The sequence below is a fragment of the Netta rufina genome (assembly GCF_964035555.1).
Source record: "Netta rufina genome assembly, chromosome: 9".
NCBI classification, from domain to species: Eukaryota; Metazoa; Chordata; class Aves; order Anseriformes; family Anatidae; genus Netta; species Netta rufina.
This window is the reverse complement of record NC_140132.1, coordinates 17,293,584-17,311,364: the sequence shown is the minus strand read 5'-3', so window position 1 is coordinate 17,311,364 and position 17,781 is coordinate 17,293,584. Positions and strand designations below refer to the sequence as shown.

The 17,781-nt window shown below is 50.8% G+C and overlaps 1 protein-coding gene across 2 annotated transcripts in view; it reads right to left on the bottom strand.

Annotated features, from left to right (window-relative positions):
• Positions 1 to 17,781, bottom strand: part of DIS3L2 (DIS3 like 3'-5' exoribonuclease 2) — a 189,010-nt gene that overhangs the window by 17,820 nt on the left and 153,409 nt on the right. The gene's annotated exons all lie outside the window — the stretch shown is intronic.

The following is a 17,781-nucleotide window of genomic DNA, read 5'->3' as shown; positions in this document are numbered from 1 at the left end:
CCTCTCCTGACGTGAAAGTCTCCGGCCCCACACATCAGCCCAGCAGCGCCTGTTATCAGGCTGCATTTCCCACTGAAACGAGGAAGCAGGAATGAAAGGCACTTTTCCTCGCAGTTAAAAGTTTACGCAAGTGATTTATGGGTCAGAAAAATTAGCAAGTCCATTGCTGAGTGCTCCATACAGCGGCATGTGTTACATGGCTGCTGACCAGAAATGCCAAGACCCATTAGGTGGAAGCAAAGGGCAGCGCGATGGAAAGTTAAAGATGCTTTTTGCCCATTTAATTAATTAGTCGGGTCTTTTTTTCCATCCCCTGCAGCCTTCATTAATGTAACACTGAAGTGAAGGAATATTAACAATTCAGACAACACATTAATATTAACACAACACCTGCAAAATGCAAATGTAAGTCCATTAGGTAAACAGATGATCTTAAGCCACTGAGGCAGAAATAACATTCTGACATTTCCTAGCATGCCTATCCTGCAGAGATACCGTCCATCACTTATGCTCCATTATAAAGCCATGGCCCTTGTATGTAGGGGGCTCCTCATCTGTTACTGGCCCCTGAAAGGATGAGAAAAACTTACATTTCCATTAAGACATTTACCAGTTTCATAAGGAAACTGTCTTACTAATGCCATGTCATGAACTAGAAAGATCAAAAGCAATTTTTAAAAGGATTTTATCTCTGTGCTACCAAGGGTTGGAGATAAAACCAGAAGCTGATAGCTTGTAAATATTAACCTACACTTGGGACTGCTCCAGAACCTGAGCTTTCTATTACAGTGCTTTAATCCGAGACAAATTTTCGTTAAGGGAGAAACAAACAGTTAATCACCTGGTGAACTGATAGTGCCCCAGGGAGTCACAGACTGCTAGAACTGGCCTCCCTGTACCATGTCCCCCCATGTCTCACCTAATGCTCACCCAGCCATTGAAGCTAAGGAGACTTAGACCCCACACGTATTTCTCCTTTGAGTCTTTGGCTATGCTTTTTTCCCAACCTTACCTGACACTAAAGAGTTGATTACTTCCAAAGCATGAAGCAAACTTATGGACAAGTGGGAAATAAAGTTGGGATGAACATCCCAGATTGGAAGCATACCCAGAGATGGCCCATGACTGGGGGGAGTATCCATCTACCAACCTGGATGTGACCCAGGAGTCTGCAAAAGCTCATGAAGAACTGAACAACAAAAGCAAGTCAAAAAAAAAAATGTAGAAGACCAAAATCATGCACAGTAACCTAAATAATCTGGCAGCCAAAGGCAGTGGTGACACAACGACCCAATGTGTCTCCCCTGATGATTGTGAAGTGAAAACCAGGCAGTGACTTGCTAAATATCCTCTCTTTTGTTCTGCATCTCTGGTCCAACCTCCTGTTCAATGCAGGCTAACTTCAAAGTTGGATCAGATCGGCTTTTTCCACTTGAGTTCTAGCAATCTCCAAGGATAACTACCTCACAGCCCTTCTGGGTCCTTGATCCAGCTCTTAACCACGCTTCTAAGTGCTGTTTGGGCTTATAGGTAAAGAACTCCAGGAGGAGCCATCACCCAGACTGGCCAGCCTTTAGCAAGGGCCTTGCTGGAGAGGATTTCTCAGGAGAGACTGGCTGCAGATCAAGGGAATTAAAGCAACCACCAGGACCACCAGTTCTGAGAAGATCCATGTCAGGAAAACATGTTCAACCTCACGAGGTCCCCAGTGGGCACCCAGATACATCTGCTGAGGGCTGTGGGGCGCGCTGCTGGGGCTGCTTTCCAGGCAGGGCCGTGGCCATGCAGCGGGGCTCGCAGTGCTGTCCATCACTGCTCCTTCCCGACCTCAGATTTGCAGTTGTAGCACTGAGTGTGGGCAGGTTAAGGGGAATAGTTGTATCAATATGGACTGAGGGATCCAGCTGGCTCCGGGCGTATTATTCTTGGTCTGAAACGATCGCAAAGCACAACACACGAACGCTCTGGTTACCAAGACTTTCAAAGACATGGAAACCCTAAGGGGAGGGGAGCAAGGTACACGGGACACGGACACCAGATCGGGGTTAAAACAACCGACAATAGTTGGCAAGGGGATGAAAGGCAAAGGGGCAACACAGGATTTGGGGGTGCTGCTTTCTAAACAGGGACTACTGAAATACTCTGGATAACTTCTGTTTTCATGCAGCCTCTTGGCAGATTAAAACATCCCAGAAGGTTTTACATCCAGCTCCTACAATCTTAAACTAAATATTAGGTGAGAAAAACATGCTTCTAAAGAAAAGTCAGGCATAGCCCTGAGTGAAAAACAATGAGCAGGAGAACTAACATATCAGGTTTATTGAACATACAACCAACAACAGTTTTCTTTCCCAAAAAGAAAGCCAAGGGAATGAAATGCAAAGAGATGAGCAGGATGGAAAAGCTGCAGGAAATTCAGGCAATCTCCCCCGACCCCACATCTCCCCCAGGCACGGCTCTCACCCTGCCTGGCCTCAGTGCTGCAAATTCCTGACAGTGCCTCATCCCCTCTGCAGCAGGACAGGCTCAAGGTAGGATAGGTCTTTTCCATCTGTAACTTCTCTCCCTCAACTTTTATGTGCATTGATTCAAAAGCTACTTGATTTACTGGCATGGGGTTGTGAAGAGGCTGGCTTGGTCTCAGAACAGCCTGAGGTTAAAGGCAGCAATGCAATATCGCCACCCTGTCCATTACATGAAAATGTTCAGGCCTGGATTTACAGTCACGTTCCAGCGAGCCCACACATCAGGGCAGGCTGAAATTAGCCTCATTTATGCAATGGGGTTGAGAAGAAAGGGCTAAACATCCTCCTGAAGTTCGGCAAACAGAGAAAGCCAAGCAGCATGGGAGCAGGCGTTCAACAGCACGCTTGATGCCAGGGAAGTGTGAGAGGAGGGTGCATGGTTGTAGTGACAGGGGTCTGCTCTTCTCCAGCTAGAGCTACGTACAGACACAGATAGATGAAGTAGCCTCAATGAGACCACAACAGCTTCAAGAAGGTTGGACTGGGACCTGCTGCTGTACGCGAGGAAGAATCATCTCCTCAAAGGCCAGAGATGGGTATGACAAGTCTGCAGAGCTGGATGGGTAAGGAAGGACTTTATTTCACACTCTCTTGAGACCATATAAAAGAGAGAACAAGCTCTGTTCACACCGAGATCTGCAAAACCTCACACGCTGCTGGGTGAAGACAGCAAATGTCTCAGCCCCTGGCTGGCACAACAGGAGAGCTAACCTGGTTACTCCTGCTGCTTACCCCACTGCCTCATGTGGGTCACTCGGCTGCATCTAAGGGCAAAGCAACCAAAGCTAAGTCCCTGACAACACTCTGAAACTGCTCCTTTGGGCCAGGGTTTTATCAGATCAAAGGAAGTTTGGTTAAAATGAAGGACACAGGTGTGATGAAGAGGAGCCCTTGCAATGCCACCTTCCAGGCTGCAGAGTTGGGAGCTTGGGAGCTACAACCAGGGTTCAGCGGCACAGATCAACCTTCCAAAAAAATCCATCATCACCAAAAAGCAGACACACAGATCTGTCAGCACATTTGTGCTGCTGAAACCAACGGATCTCAGCACTGGATCATGATAAGATTTGCAATAGTCATCTTGCAGAGCCTTGCCAGTGCCTTTTAATCCTCGGAAAAGGAGCACTTCAGGCATCAAATCTTGCCTTTGCATATGAGTGTTGCAAAGCCAAATCAACAAGCTCTTTTGGAGCACGGGGCATATCCTAAGATGCCCCAGAGCTTTCTTGTCCTACAGACATTGCATAGTAATCTCCACATGACAAAACAGAAATAAAACCATATATCCCCATGTCTTGGCGAGCCTCCAGTCCAGGCCTGACAGATACCTGGCCCTGGGTGCTGCATCTCTCAAGACAGCTTAACCCTTGAACGAACAGGGTATATCCGTATGTCTGGAAGAAGGAAGCACAATGTTAAATCTGCCTTTTGTTTCTATGCCACCATCCTGCATTGGATGGCACTGCCCTCCCCTTTTCCAGAGCCTGGATGTGCCAGTCCACACAGGGAATCACCATGGAGAGTCACCTGCGAAGACCCCGCTGCTGGAATTGTGAGGATGGCTCACAACTGATTGATAAATCAATTCAGGAGGAGGCCGGTGAAGCTCCATCAGACGCTCTTCCCTGGCCAGTTTCAGCAGGGGACAAAACCACCAACAAACGCTGCCTGCGGCACCAACGTGACTGTGCCAAGAGGTGTCAAGAGAAAGGGGTCTCGGGGCAGTTAACGCACACAACCCAAGTACCCAGGAAAGGGCAGGGATTACCTGAACCTGGTAACCCACCTCAGGGGGTACAACAGTATCTTCTACTGCCCAGCAGCTTCCGAGTGCGCCCTTCTGCAGCAGGAGTGGCACCAACCCTGTTTTGGCTCGCTCCACAACACACCGAGACAGAGCTTGTGCTGAAAGAAGTGATGCGTGGAGGGGCTGAACGTCAAGGCATGGGAAACGCAGCTGCTGGTACGTGCAGCTCAGGCACACCGCATGGCCTGTGAAAGCCACTCTCCCATTGTTATTTAACATCCTGCACGTTGCAGCCAGAGGCGCAGTCTCCCATCCGCGCCCCAAACTGGCCTGGGAATGGCTGGGAAGAAGAAAGGGAGCTTGAAATGAACTGTGGAAAGATTTAAGTGCTCTCACTGCTGCTTTCCAATGCGATTTTCCACTTGGGGCAGGGGAAGGGAAGGAGGAGAGCCTGACGGCAGTTTAGAGCCAGTCACAATTGTGACAGGTTCTTCTTTTCCATTTCCAACCAGCTCCCAGACAGCAGGAGGACTTTAACCTCCATTAATTATCACAGCCCTATTCCAGCCCAGGGTTTCAGAGAAGCAGTGGCGAACTCTTAGGACCTGTTACGGGCAGGTTTTGCCTCAGATTGTGCTGTTCAGCTCAACGCAGTAAAACTCCATCGTTCCTAAAGACCTAGTGCCACTCTTCCTACAGCACCCCGGTCTGCAGCTAAGAGCCCCCTTGCACAGGCAGTATCAACGCTGACAAAGAGGATTACACAAACGACTTCTTGCAATCCAGGCTCTGAGATCTGGTTAACGACCACCAAACAGACACATCTGTTGTACCTCCAAGCTGTGCACACACGAAAACAGGAGCTTAACAGGTGAATACACGGCTTCTGTTTCCTCTGTCTGGCTATCAGGGAGCGCTACCGTAAGGCTACCACCACAGGAAGTTTATTGCCGTTATGAGGACTGATCGCTGATCAGATCTGCATCTTAGAAGCGTGCATGTGTTGGCTGGGGAGATAAGAGCAGCTTGCGTACACTCAGCCCTCATGTAGCTGGGCCAACGTTGTGAAATATTGCTATAAAGTGTCTCCCACTGTTTGGCTTCGGGACAAACTGTCAAAGATCACTGTAAGAAATCTACTGTAGACAAGAGGTGCCTGCACGGGGACTAAGTGTGCCCTAGATCAGCATTTCAGCCCGCACCGTGCCACCCTGTGCTCCCGGACTTGGCACCCATTGACCCCGTTCGCTCCTGCTCCGCTGCCAGCAGGGCTGAGCCAACCTCAGCTGATCTTGGAGCACAGAGGAGATGCAGGATCCTGCTTCAGGTGCTTTGTGGCTCCCAGCCAAACCCAACCCAGTCACAGGCAGGGCAGTCGTTCCCCCAGTGCGCTGCCTGGAAGAGCTGACAGCTCCGACCACAGCAAACATATTGTATACAGCAGGTAAGGAACAGGGCGGCGTGCCTGTGTGTGTGCACAGACAAGAAGTGAAGGAGAAAGCAGGGCTGGCTGCGAATTCAAATCTGCAGCGATTTGGACAGATTGTGCCGGGATGCTGCGATTCACGCACCAGCAGCCCGTGGCAGCTCTGCATTCTGCTCCGAGCCACACAGGAACCAGCCTGGGGAGCAATTACCGGGCTACAAAACGCTCTTGAGCTGCGACAAAAGGACAGAGATGAGTTTCCCATCAGAACCCCTGGAAGTCTTCATCTAAGCAGGGGGCTTCCTCCTGCTTAGACAGGCGAAGCCTGGGCAGAACATCTGGTGAGAGGCACGAGATGCCGGAGGGGAAACGTCCAGCGACATCAATCAGCAGCGAGCAGCCACCGCCGGGGCACAGCGGGATTGCCCCACGAGCATCCCCCTGCTCCCCGAATCAGCACTTGTGACTGGCAGAAAGCATGCTCCATTACCAACCAGCTGTTCCTCTAACTCAGCCCTCCTCACTCCTCTGGTACAGATTTATCCCGAAATTGTCTGGAACTTTGAGCAACCAATTGTGTTTTTAAATCCAGCTGCCATGCACGGGCTTCCTTGTTCACGTGTGTAGAGGCTCAGGACCTGTCCTCAGCTGCCAAAAACCACCCTGTCCCCACCAAAGCTGCTGGCAGCCACATCCCCAAGCAGGACACCCGGCTGCCAGGGACACAGCACTGCCACCACAGCTCTCTTTGCGAGCCCAGCCCCTGCCACTGGCACCCAAGGGCCAGGAGGAAATCCCCAGAGCCCAATCTGCTCTGAAAACCAGGTCTGCAGCACTAACAACCCCCCCACACGCCTCAATTCTCCCTCCACATCCTCCCACACACGTGAGCTTTTATTCTAGAAGCCCCGTACGCTACCCTAGGACTGAAAGGTAAGAAGTAACAGCAAGCACACACCTCGATTCTCATTTCCCACGTGCTGACAGTCTCCCTTTAATCCTACTTCCCCCGTTTAAGGTGTTAATGGGAACCTTGATGCATTTCAGAGGGAACACACACAGAGAGAAGATAGATGCCTGAGTGTAAAACCCTGCTCCTAGATTCCACATCAAGTGCTGGATTTGTTTATATCCATACGATACAATCTCCATAAAAGCAATCAACCACCACCGAAAGGAGATGTTTCAATATCTGCACTGCCCTCGCCCAGAGCAGGCATTAGGTTTGCTTTTACGACGCAGGATAATATAATGGATTCTTTCCACATGTTCCCAAATGTTGTTATTAAGGATTGCTTCTCTAATAAAATACGCTGCAACGTGCAGCAGTACACGATGTGGCATTTACACAAGTCTTTTCTCTGTATAGGACTTGCTGGCTTTTAAACAAATCCGTCTCTTCCATACAATACAGAAGCACAAGATGAGTAATTATATTCTCTGCTTAATAATGTTTTTGCACTGGCCAATTTAACAGCTAATCTCCACAAACCTCTGAGATAGTCCCCCAGCAGCTACATTTGCATGTTGTAATCAAGTCTTGCTATTAAATCATACTTTGCAACAATAGCTGAGCTGTCAAGAACAAGCAGCGGCTCTCGTGCTGGCACGGTGCAGATGAAAGCCCTGGGTAAACACACACGAAGCAGCATCACTGCCAGCTAGGAGAGCATCCCCGTGCGTGGTTGGGAGCCCTGGGATGGCTGCACCCACCACGGATCTTGGGACAAGCATCTTTCCTCGCTGTCTGCTCTCCAGAGGGGCTGTGCTCAGCCTTACCCTGCAGGCTGCCTGCTGGGGGGTCCTTCAAACAGCGAGCTCTCCGGGTACAAGAGCTGCTCCTTGGTGAGCGGAACAGCTCGAGGAGCCGTGCTGGGACTCAGACCACTGAACTCTTCAGGGCTAACAGCCCTGCTTCAAAACACCCTGCCCAGTTTTCCAGCTGAATCCAAGTGGCCCAGGAGGCAACTCCGACGAATCCGCTGCAGCAGGCATCTCTGCGCTGGTCCAGCCTGCTACAAATGCTTTAAAGTCCTGCTCTGAACCAGCCCCTGCGTCTCTGCTCTCCCCTGCAACGTGCTGCAAGCACACAGTGAATAGCAGAGACCTCACTGAACGCTGCTTTTTGCAGCAGCTGTACCACAAGGCACAATTTCCAGCAGAGTGATGCAGATCAGCTGCAGCCTGGCCATATCAATGATGTCTCTCTGTCCAAATGATTCTTCCTACGCATTAGCACAACATTTATTTCCATCCTGCCCCGCGCTCCCCATTTATCCAGAAATCTGACAAGGTCTCCTTCCTTTTAACGTGGAGACAGAGGGAGAGGAGAAATTTCTTGCTGGAGTCGCCTCGCTCTGCGCAAGTAGACAGATCAATCTCAATTCAATCCGTCTCGCTAATTGCTGGGGGCTGGAGCTGACCCCGGGCTGGCCGAGGGGGGAGTGACGGGCAGCCCTCTGCACAGCCTCGCAGCTCTACCCTGCCAGCAGTTCACAGCAGATCTCTTCGGGTAGCACGGACCCTGCCAGCTCATCCTTAACCTGCAAACGTGTGCCCAGCCCTACACTGCAACAGAGCTGCCTCTCCGCTTCTCTGGGTGCACGTGGTTCTTCCAAAGGACACTTCCATGCCCTGGACACCCTCGTGTTTACCTGTATCAGGAGCACTTTGATGACTGCAGCTCTTCAAACACCTCATCAGTGCGGGTGCCAAGGGCAATTCATGTGCTGTTTGCTGCCCTGGGGGCTGCTGCACATCCCCATGCCCTGACAGCTGGCTCCTTACCTGCTTGTAGATCACTCTTCAGTATAAAGCACCTCTGGATGCCCCCAGGGCAGACCCTGGGGAAGGATCAGTCCTTACACACCTGCCTCAGCCAGCCATTCCTGCCTGCTGCTGGGATGATGTCGGGCTGTGCAGACAGCAGGGCTCCGCCAGTGGGGCCTTTCTTAGCTGCCAGGACAAGTGCATGTGCAGCTGCTTGCTAACCCGATTACACTGAGGTGATTGGGGTCTGCATCCTCTCCTTTCCTAAATGAGGCTGTTTAACCGGGACGTCAGCAAAATGAGGTTGTGCCGGAGATCCAGCACGTACAAGAGCACTGCCAGGGCTGGATTTCACCAGGAGGATAGGGGATGTGATGAGCAGTCAGGATGTCGATCTCAGCTCAGCTCAGTCAAGAGATAGAAGCAAATGTCTACAAGCAGACGTTGCTCCAAAGAGCAGTGAGCTGACCAGCAAGAGATGCTCAGTAGCAGTTAACCACTGCTGTGTTCAGAGGAGCAGGAGGGCAGAGAGCGAGGAGAGAAGGAGGGGAAGCAGGGGACGTGGAGTTGTTCTGCTCATGAGATCAGAGCCAGGAGAAAGCCTCTGCACTGGGAGCAGCTCCTGGAGCTCAGCTGTGTGCGGTGAGCTGTGAGCAGCCCAGTGGGGTCACCAAACAACGGGACATTTCCAGAGAAGGCAGAGGCAGAAAAACTTGCAGGACACCTTGGCCAATAATGATACTGCTCAGTTAAGAGCATTTCTGCTCATCAGCCCCATTTTACATGAGGCAGGTGAAGGACACAAAATTTAAGATGCTCAAAGCTGATCCGAGGAATTGAGAACCATCTCCCATTAAAATTAATGGAAACATTAATGCAAAGTACACGCCGATCCTCAAGCAGGTTCCTTCCAAGCAAGATCTTTCCATTAACTTGAAAGGAAGTTGTGCCCAAATCCTCTTACATCGCTGTGAACATTTCAGACAGTACTGGCAAAGCCAAACCCATTAGGCTCCAGCTTGCCTAATGCATGGCTAATTGGAAGAGGTGAAAGTGCTGAGCTGTAATGGGAACCCCATTCAGGGTGACCTCGACACAGCACACAAAACATCCTTAAGATATGAAGCTCTTTTTTTTTTTTGGATGCAGAAGCATGAAGGTGTGGAGGGAACAGAGCTCATCGATGGATTGATTGGAAAAAAAAAAAAAAAAGAAAAAAAAGTTGAAAAAGCAGCATGATCCAGAGCAAAGGATGGCAGTAAAGTAAAACCACTCACCCCTGCTGTTCAGGAGGAGGTAAGGAGAGAGGCCTCCTCGCTCACCTTTTGATTTGCAAGGACGTCATTCCAGGCAATAAGGTTATGTTGGATGCCAGCTTGGCAGACTACATGGGGAGGGACCAGGACCCAAAGCAAACTCTGTTCTTCCAGACACAGCAGCTGGCAAAACCCAGCTCTGCAAAGGAGCGAGCGGTATCAGTGCAAAGCTGGTCCCTTCCCCTGACTGCAGTGGTGTGCCAGGATTTTAAGACGGGGAAGAATACGACAGAAGCTGACCTGCAGAGCCTGGAGGGCTTCAGGTCACTGCTGCTCTGGGAAATCCGCTGGCCTGTAGTGTCTAAAACATCTTCCAGAAGCGCATGCTTGTCCTTGAGAGAGGGAGAATTCCCTGGTGTTCTCCTGCGACGCTTTGCCAGGGGTTAATCCCTCTTGCCTTTATTGTGTGCTTTACTTCTAGACTGAATGCTCCAGCTTACAGCCAGTAGCTCTTTGAGAGAGAGCAATCCCAGCTGGCCGACAATCCACCCAGTTGCTCCAGCTCACACTGCGGATCCCCCGAGGGACGGCAGAGCTTAGTGCTGAACAGACCGGAGAGGTCCTGCCCGCGGCAAACCAAAAGCCCTTGCTTTCTTGAGGCAGAAAGCAGAGATTAAATAGCAGGCTGGCGAACGGGACGGGAAGGTCTCTCCGAACAGAGCATCAGCACTGCCAGCACAACGTGTGCTCTGTGTGCTCAGCATCCTATTCACTGTCCTTGTTCTTACTTCACTGCCCGACACTACACGCAGCTTCGCATCGTTTGGACCTAAAGCACATCCTAAGCAACAGGAGAAGGCACAGCACGTGCCCCTGCCTGCTGCTCCCAGCTTGTAATGTCACAGAGGGGAGTGCACAGCAAAATCCAGACCCAGGGAAGCCGCTCTGTACCATGACTGTGCATTCAAGGACACAGACTAAGCCAAAAAAGGGGCTCCTTTTCTGAATCTGTAATTGAAGATATGCCTAGAAACCCCGCTGGGAGAGGGATGGTTACAGTGTTTGGTGGTTCTTCAGCCAGATCACAGCTCAGGACAGGACCTTCCTGGACACAAAGTCAATCCAGCAACTCGGGTTCAAGGTAAAAGTCAGAGGGGCTTCTTGTGGAAGGAGGATGTTTGCTCTTCCCCACACCCTGCCCTCTGCCACATACCTAAGGGCTAATCAGGGACTTGTCCGATACAGCGCTACTGAAAAAAAATCCACATTTTTTATAGGTTAGCAATCCTAGCTTAGATATAGCTCACTGCCTTGGGCACTAAACAGACATATATAGGCCAGGGAAATGGTGCCAAGATGGTACCGAGGGCTTCCAAACATATTGTTAAGCAAATGGCTATGTAAACAGATCTCCAGGGATGACACACGGAGACAGCATCTCTGACTCAGTCCCAATTGCAGCCGATTTTCTCACCTACTTGACTGCCACCGAATACCCAGACACCTACCACTGACAGGGAGGTTTTGCAGCTCCTCACCAAGTGAGCACAATGACACAGGTGAAAAAAAAAAAGACTCCTGGTTAAACCAGGGAGAGAGCAGGGAGCTTACACACCCTGCCTGGGGTTTAGGAGCCCTGCCTGGAGAACAGGAGAACACACCAACCGTCCTGGTACCCCATGGGGATTTAGAGAGACATCTGCTGGTACATGTGGGCTTTGTGGCATCAGGGAAAGCCTCACATGTTCATTTGGAAGGGGTCACAACATCTGCAAATCCCACCTGCCCACACGGGGGAAAGGCAGGTTTCCTTGGCCACCTTTGCCGTCTGCAGCCCCCACACCACAGCAGCACGCCGGGGAGCTGGCAGTTACTATTTCCACAGCACTGAAGGGCTGGCAACCCGTTATTAAAGTAGCTGGGTGGCAGGAGGAGGAGGAGACAGGTCTGCATTGAGAAAAGCAGCTAAGTAATACCTTGGGCAGAGCCCTTTTTAAGAACCCTTCTTCCACCTCGAAATGTCCATAGGGTCCCTTCTGCAGGGAAAGAACAACTCCCTTCAGCTCAGCGCCTCGGGTGACAAACGCAATTTCGCAGCGTGCCCCAGCAGTCTGCGGCTGTGGCATAGAGGAAGCCAGGCACGTATATTTAAGGCAGGAAGGATTACGTATCTTTAGGAGTTTTAAAGGTCAACGTGCAGACTGGCTCTCCTGGACGATTTAGCCCACGCTGGACCTACGCCAAAACACATGGTTGATCTCCACATTGGGTGACACGCTCATTTCCCAGCCTTGCCTGGCCAGCTCCAGTGTTTACTCTTTGGCAGGTGAAGCACCCACATCACCTGCTGAGTCGGACAAAGTTTGGCACCGAAAAGTCAAACAAATAACAAGCCACGATATCAAAAGAAAAACTCCATCCTGCTTAGTCATCAGCTCGGTACAGTCTATCTTCTCCGCAGTGCTAACTCATGTCCTGGTTTGCATTTTGCTTCCATTCCCATTCTTATCCACGCCGAGACACCTTCCACTACATCTTGGTAGTGCTTTAAGCCTGGAGCAGGCTGGCTTAGTCTTAAACACAGGGGCTAGTTACAACCCAAGTGGTATTCTTCCTTCTCAGCAAAGAAATTACAGGCTTACTGAACTCCAGCTGCCTCCGATGCTTTCTCATGGCCTCCAAACACAGCTAAACCCTGCCACAGCTTGCCAGGAAAGAGTCACAGGGCAGCGCAGCTACCTGCAACACAATAAATCTTGGGAAATGGTTGCAAAATCCTAGTGATGTGCGGAGTTGAGGCCAGGGCCAAGCAGAGAAGTGCATGGCAGCAGGACATGCCTTGCCCAGCTAAGCCAGCTTGTCCAGCAGGGCACCCTAAGGTGAAATTTCCACCACAGAGAATTTGTCATTAGCTGGCAGAGCAACATCGAGTAATTGAGTTAATCTTATTTTGATCTGAAATCTAAACAAGGCATTTCATAAGCTTCAGGTGAGTAATTGGTACTGGACGGCATCCATCCAAGCCCGAGATGTCAAGGGATTACACGTACGTGGATTTCCCCCACAAAAACCCTGCCTGCGACAAGACAAACAAGACAAGATGCCGCCTTCAGAGACTTCCCTGAGCCACGCAGGTCAGAGCAGGGCAGTGTACATATCACTAACGAGAAAATCAGGTGCCAACAGGAGAGACAGCTGCTTCCTTTACAAGTGCTGCTTTGCAGGGATGCATGCCATGAAAAAAAAAACGTGCAACAAGGCAGTGGGGTACCCAATGACTGTGTGAACTATGCAGCAGTTGTTTGCGTGGAAAACCCACTCTGCAAGCCTCAATTTCTCAGAAAACAAACAAACAAACAAAAACACAAAACATCTTGGGAAAAACCTGCCAGCTCACTGCAAACCCAACAGGTCCATGCTAAAGTCCAACATGAGGTGTGCACCTGGGAGCTACATCTGAAAACAAATCAGTTGTGCTGTGTCAGCTGCTTTACCTATTTTGTTCCTAGCACTCCTACTGAATAGCTCTCCAAACAAAAAAAAAATAATAAACCCAAATAAATTCTGCTTTTCTGTATTAAAACAAACAAACAAACACCAAAACCTCCACCCAAGCTCTGTTTACACCAAGCCTGCCGCAGCCCTGGCTGGTAGCACTAAATGGAGTGAGCTAATGTGCTAGTGACAAATAACCCGTTCAAACAATTCAAGCATAATTATAGGCTGGCTCTCCTGATGTAACGTTGGGTACATCACTGCAGATATTATATTCACCTTATGAAAAGATTGCAGAGAGGAGCTCGGTTGGTAACCCAAACAACATTATATATCACTAACCTGTCAGCAGCAGGAGTGCATGCACCCTGGCATTTGAAGTCCTGGTGTTTTAAGTGATAATCCAATGTACCAGGCATCATTGATCTCTATATAAAAGGGGGCACCACTTTTCCTTTCAACTGGAGCTATTTTTCACTTCTCATCCTGAAGAGCTGTGTGGTGCTGCCCGCAAGTGGCTACACCGCACAGCAGCTCTATCCGTAACGCTCCGGGTCCCTGGAGAGGAAAAATGATCAATACTCCCAGGCTGCCTTTGTAAGAGGTCTCTAAGTGGTTCCACGCAAGATGCTGCTCCTCTGGGTTTAGAAATTACTCCGAAGAGAACATGAAAGCCCCCGCTGCGAATTCATAATCCTGACACACACACGCACAAAACCAGCTGCAGCAAGGAATTAAAATGAAATTCGTTGTTGAAGCGCAGGCTGGTACATCGGCAACGACGGCACTCCTGCCATGGGAAGAGACCTGAGGAAGAAAACAATACCTGGAGGCTCAGGGAGCATGAAAACCATGCTAGAGGAGAACCAGCGGGGGACGAGGAAGCATTACAATGTTGTGCAAATATGGCCCACGTAACGGGATGAATCTTGACAGGGATTTGCAGCTCCTTGCTGTGTCTGGGATGGCAGGGGCCATGAGCACTGCATCATCTGAGGAAGGTGGCAGCAATCAGAGAGTCTTGGGGGGCAGACAAAGGCACTTGAAGAGTCAGGCTTGCTGTGGGTAGGTGAGCAGAGGTGAGATGGGATCCAGAGAAGCATCTGGATAGTGATGGTGAATGCAGAAGAGATGACATTTTCTATTTATTAGATACAGGCAGAAGACTTCTAGGGGGTTCTCAAGTTGGTTTGGGCTTTTCCTGTACTTGGGATGGAAGAAATCTTCCACCATTACCTGATCTCATCCTTCTCGATCTCATCCTTCCCACTGCCTGGCAACCTATAAGGGCAGGATCGGCCACGCTCAGGTGCCAGGCACTGCTTCAGCACAGCTGGCATCGCAATCCTAAAGCAGGGATCAGTGAGTTTGTGTGTCGTAAGACAGGATTCCTGAGCCAAAGTGGATGCAAATGGCCTTGATGACCTTTTACTGCCTGGGTGGGTTCTGCTGCTGGATCCAGCAGGAGGGAGCGGCAGCAGAGCCAGCCCCAGCCCAAACACCAAATCCGTGCTGCAGTCACGCTGCGGGAAGGCTGGCCGGGCTGGCCTTCCCTGCCTGTGACTGTTCTGGGGCAACGTGACAGCTGACAGCATGCTCCTGTTCAGCGTGTCACCGTGCACATGTCACCAGGCTGTCCCCCGTGTCGCAGCCTGCCCAAAGCAGCCAGGTACGGCAGCCCTGTCCTCTGTAGATTATCCTGATTGATCCCCGTTAAGGAGAATTCAAGTAATGTGGCTTAAAACCCGAACGGAGACAGCTTTCATCTGCGTGAGGTCAAGTAATTTCCTCCGGGGCCAGGCGGGCTGAAAGGGCTGGCAGCCAAGGAGAGGGAAGTGGCTGGGTCTGAGCAGGAAGCACAGGGAGAAAAGATGTCCCCTGGTCTCCCTGTGCCTGCAGGGTGGGCAGCGATGACCTCTCTCCTCAAACAGGACCAAGCACTGCACCTTCACCTCCGCTGGGACTATTTATTGCCATCACGTCCCAATATATCCCAGCAGGGGACAGGGGAGCAGAGCAGGTGAAGGCTCCACTGACACCAGTCTCCCCAGTGCCGTAGCGCTACAGGTAGGCGGGGGATGAAAAGCTGCCGGGAGCAGGCACAAATTCCTCGATAGGGTTTCATTTCAAAGAGAACAAACTCCAATTGATTGCCCTTGTAAGAGCCTGAATGGCACTTGCACTGCTAGCCTAAGCGATAGAAATTTTAATTGCTCTTGTAATTACGCTTTCAGCAACCTCCGGCCCTTTGTTCGGGGAGCAGAGGCCAGCATTCGCTGTTCTCCGGTGGCCCCGTCTGGCTGCAGCTTGGAACAGCATTTGCCACCTGGAGGGGAAGGGACACTCCTCTGGTGACCGTGGTGGCACAGAGCCTCGCCATGCAGGGATGCACAGCATGTCACCAAGCGAGTCTTCTCTGGGCTGGACACAGCTCCAAGACGTGGAGCAGGCACAAATGTGGTGCTTTAACTTCCAGGGGCATCTTTTAAAGATTGTGGAAGAGCTCTTATCCCCTCGGGTCCTGATCAGTGCTGTTCAGTCCTCACTAGGCTGGTGAGAACGCAAACCCTACAATTTACCCTGGGAAATTGCTAAGGAAAAAGTATCATGACAACTGCCACGCTGCTCTGCGGATACCAAATTAGCCCTGTAAAAGTCCCGGTGCTGGAGAAGCACGGTCTCTGCTGGGCTGGGAGACAGGAAAGCAGCACCGAGTCGATGCTTTGTTACGCTGTCAGGTTCCTAAATGCAGTGCTCTGCTGGCCATAAAGGTGCAGCACACGTGAACTCCTCCAAAATCACCGAGGGTAAAACTGGAGCCGAGCACACGTTTGGCTCAAGGGCGTTTTACCTGCAAGAATACGTCAGCTGTAGCACAGACCTTCACGCTTCAGTCTGTCGGACGAGCAGCCTCCGAGCCCCAGGGCTGCAAGCACAGGGCACAGGGGACAAGCCTGGGCTCAGATTCAGCAAGGTTCCCCCTGGCAATGGATATCCTGCTCCCCAGGCCCCCGGTTTGTTGAGCCAGCTATAAAACACAACGTACAGGACCTTGCAGGGAGGTGTAACGATGATTTGGATTTGTCAGACACGCACAAGGTCTGGGCTTGCTGGCAATTGCACTCATCCTGCCTGCACCGTGCTTTGCAAACGCACGATCCCGGCTGGCATCGCTCTGGTGCCTTGGCTCCCCCGGTTGCCAGAAATGCAGGTCACAGCCATACATCTCTACATCGACAGCTGCCAACACGCTGCAGCTACTTTGTCTCATGCTGGACCACTCACGGCTAAAATCAACGTCTCCAACTGAATTGCTATTGGCCTTAGCGCTTAAACAAAACAGCTCCACTCCCAGCCCAGGGGTTTCCTCAAACAATGGCACAAAACGCACGCACAAGCCTGGGGAGAGGAGGGTCTGTGGCAGAAAACACGGCTGCTGATTTTTGAGATATACCCCGCACAATTAGAAACGTGGGATTTATAAACATCCTTAACAAAACCCAACAGGTCTGGGGGGTTTCTTTTCCTCGCTGCCCATTGTGTGCCATTGCCTTTTAAACACTCGAAATCGAATGCTCTTCTCGTGTTGGTTTTATGCTTTTGCACTTAACTGCACATCTCCCTGCTGGCTTCGTGGTGCTGGAGATAGCAGCTCTTTTCCTTCATGCCTGCAGGGCCAAAACGGTCAGGATGGGGACCGGGTACCGTGGGTTAATTGCCAGCTCACAGGTGGTAAGGAAGGGCTCTGTGCTCTTCTCCCAGAAAAAGATCCCCTTTCTTTTTTAAACACACATTTCTCAGCTTAGGAAGAGCTAGGTGCCGCATGCAGATTTATTTCTTCCTTGTCGGGGCTGTTCTTCTCAGCGTTTCAGAGCAGATCTAATTACAGGGCATTGCACTCATTGACAAATTCATATACCAACCTGGTTTGGGCTAGCCTGCAATAACTGGCAAGCCGCACAACTGCATAGGTGGAGGTAACCGGGTATGGACTTATGCTGGTATTCATGCAGAGAAACCCAGCACGAACACAGAAATGTCCTGAACTGTGCTGCTGCCATCGATTTGATAATGAGAATGTGATTTGAAATAAAAACGTCGTGGGTGCCAATTCGCTATGGCGGCTAGCAAAAATAGGCAGAATACCTCGAAAAGGAGGACTCAGCTCCAAACACATCCAATGCTTGAATATCGTCATGAAGTATCTTATAGAAGTAGAGGGGATGGCTGCACTTGGGCTGTAGTGCCCACAAACAAAAGGCAAACCCACAGATGAGCTTGAGCAGAGAGGACAGGCTGCTGCATCTCTCTGGGCAGAGGCGAGGGCTGCCCAGGTGTGGATGCTGACCCCCAGCCCGCTCCCCCAGTGACACCCCTGCACAAAACAGGGATGAATTTCAGTTGCAAACACCCCCGGGGCAGAGGCTGGCTGAGTGCCAGAGCCCTCCATACCCAAATGTTGGCCTTTTAAGCAAATAAAAGGAGTGACCAGCTTTTTCAGACGCTGCAGGACGGAGGGGCTGCAGAGCCTTGTGCGTTTTATAGGTGCTGGTTTTACAGGAG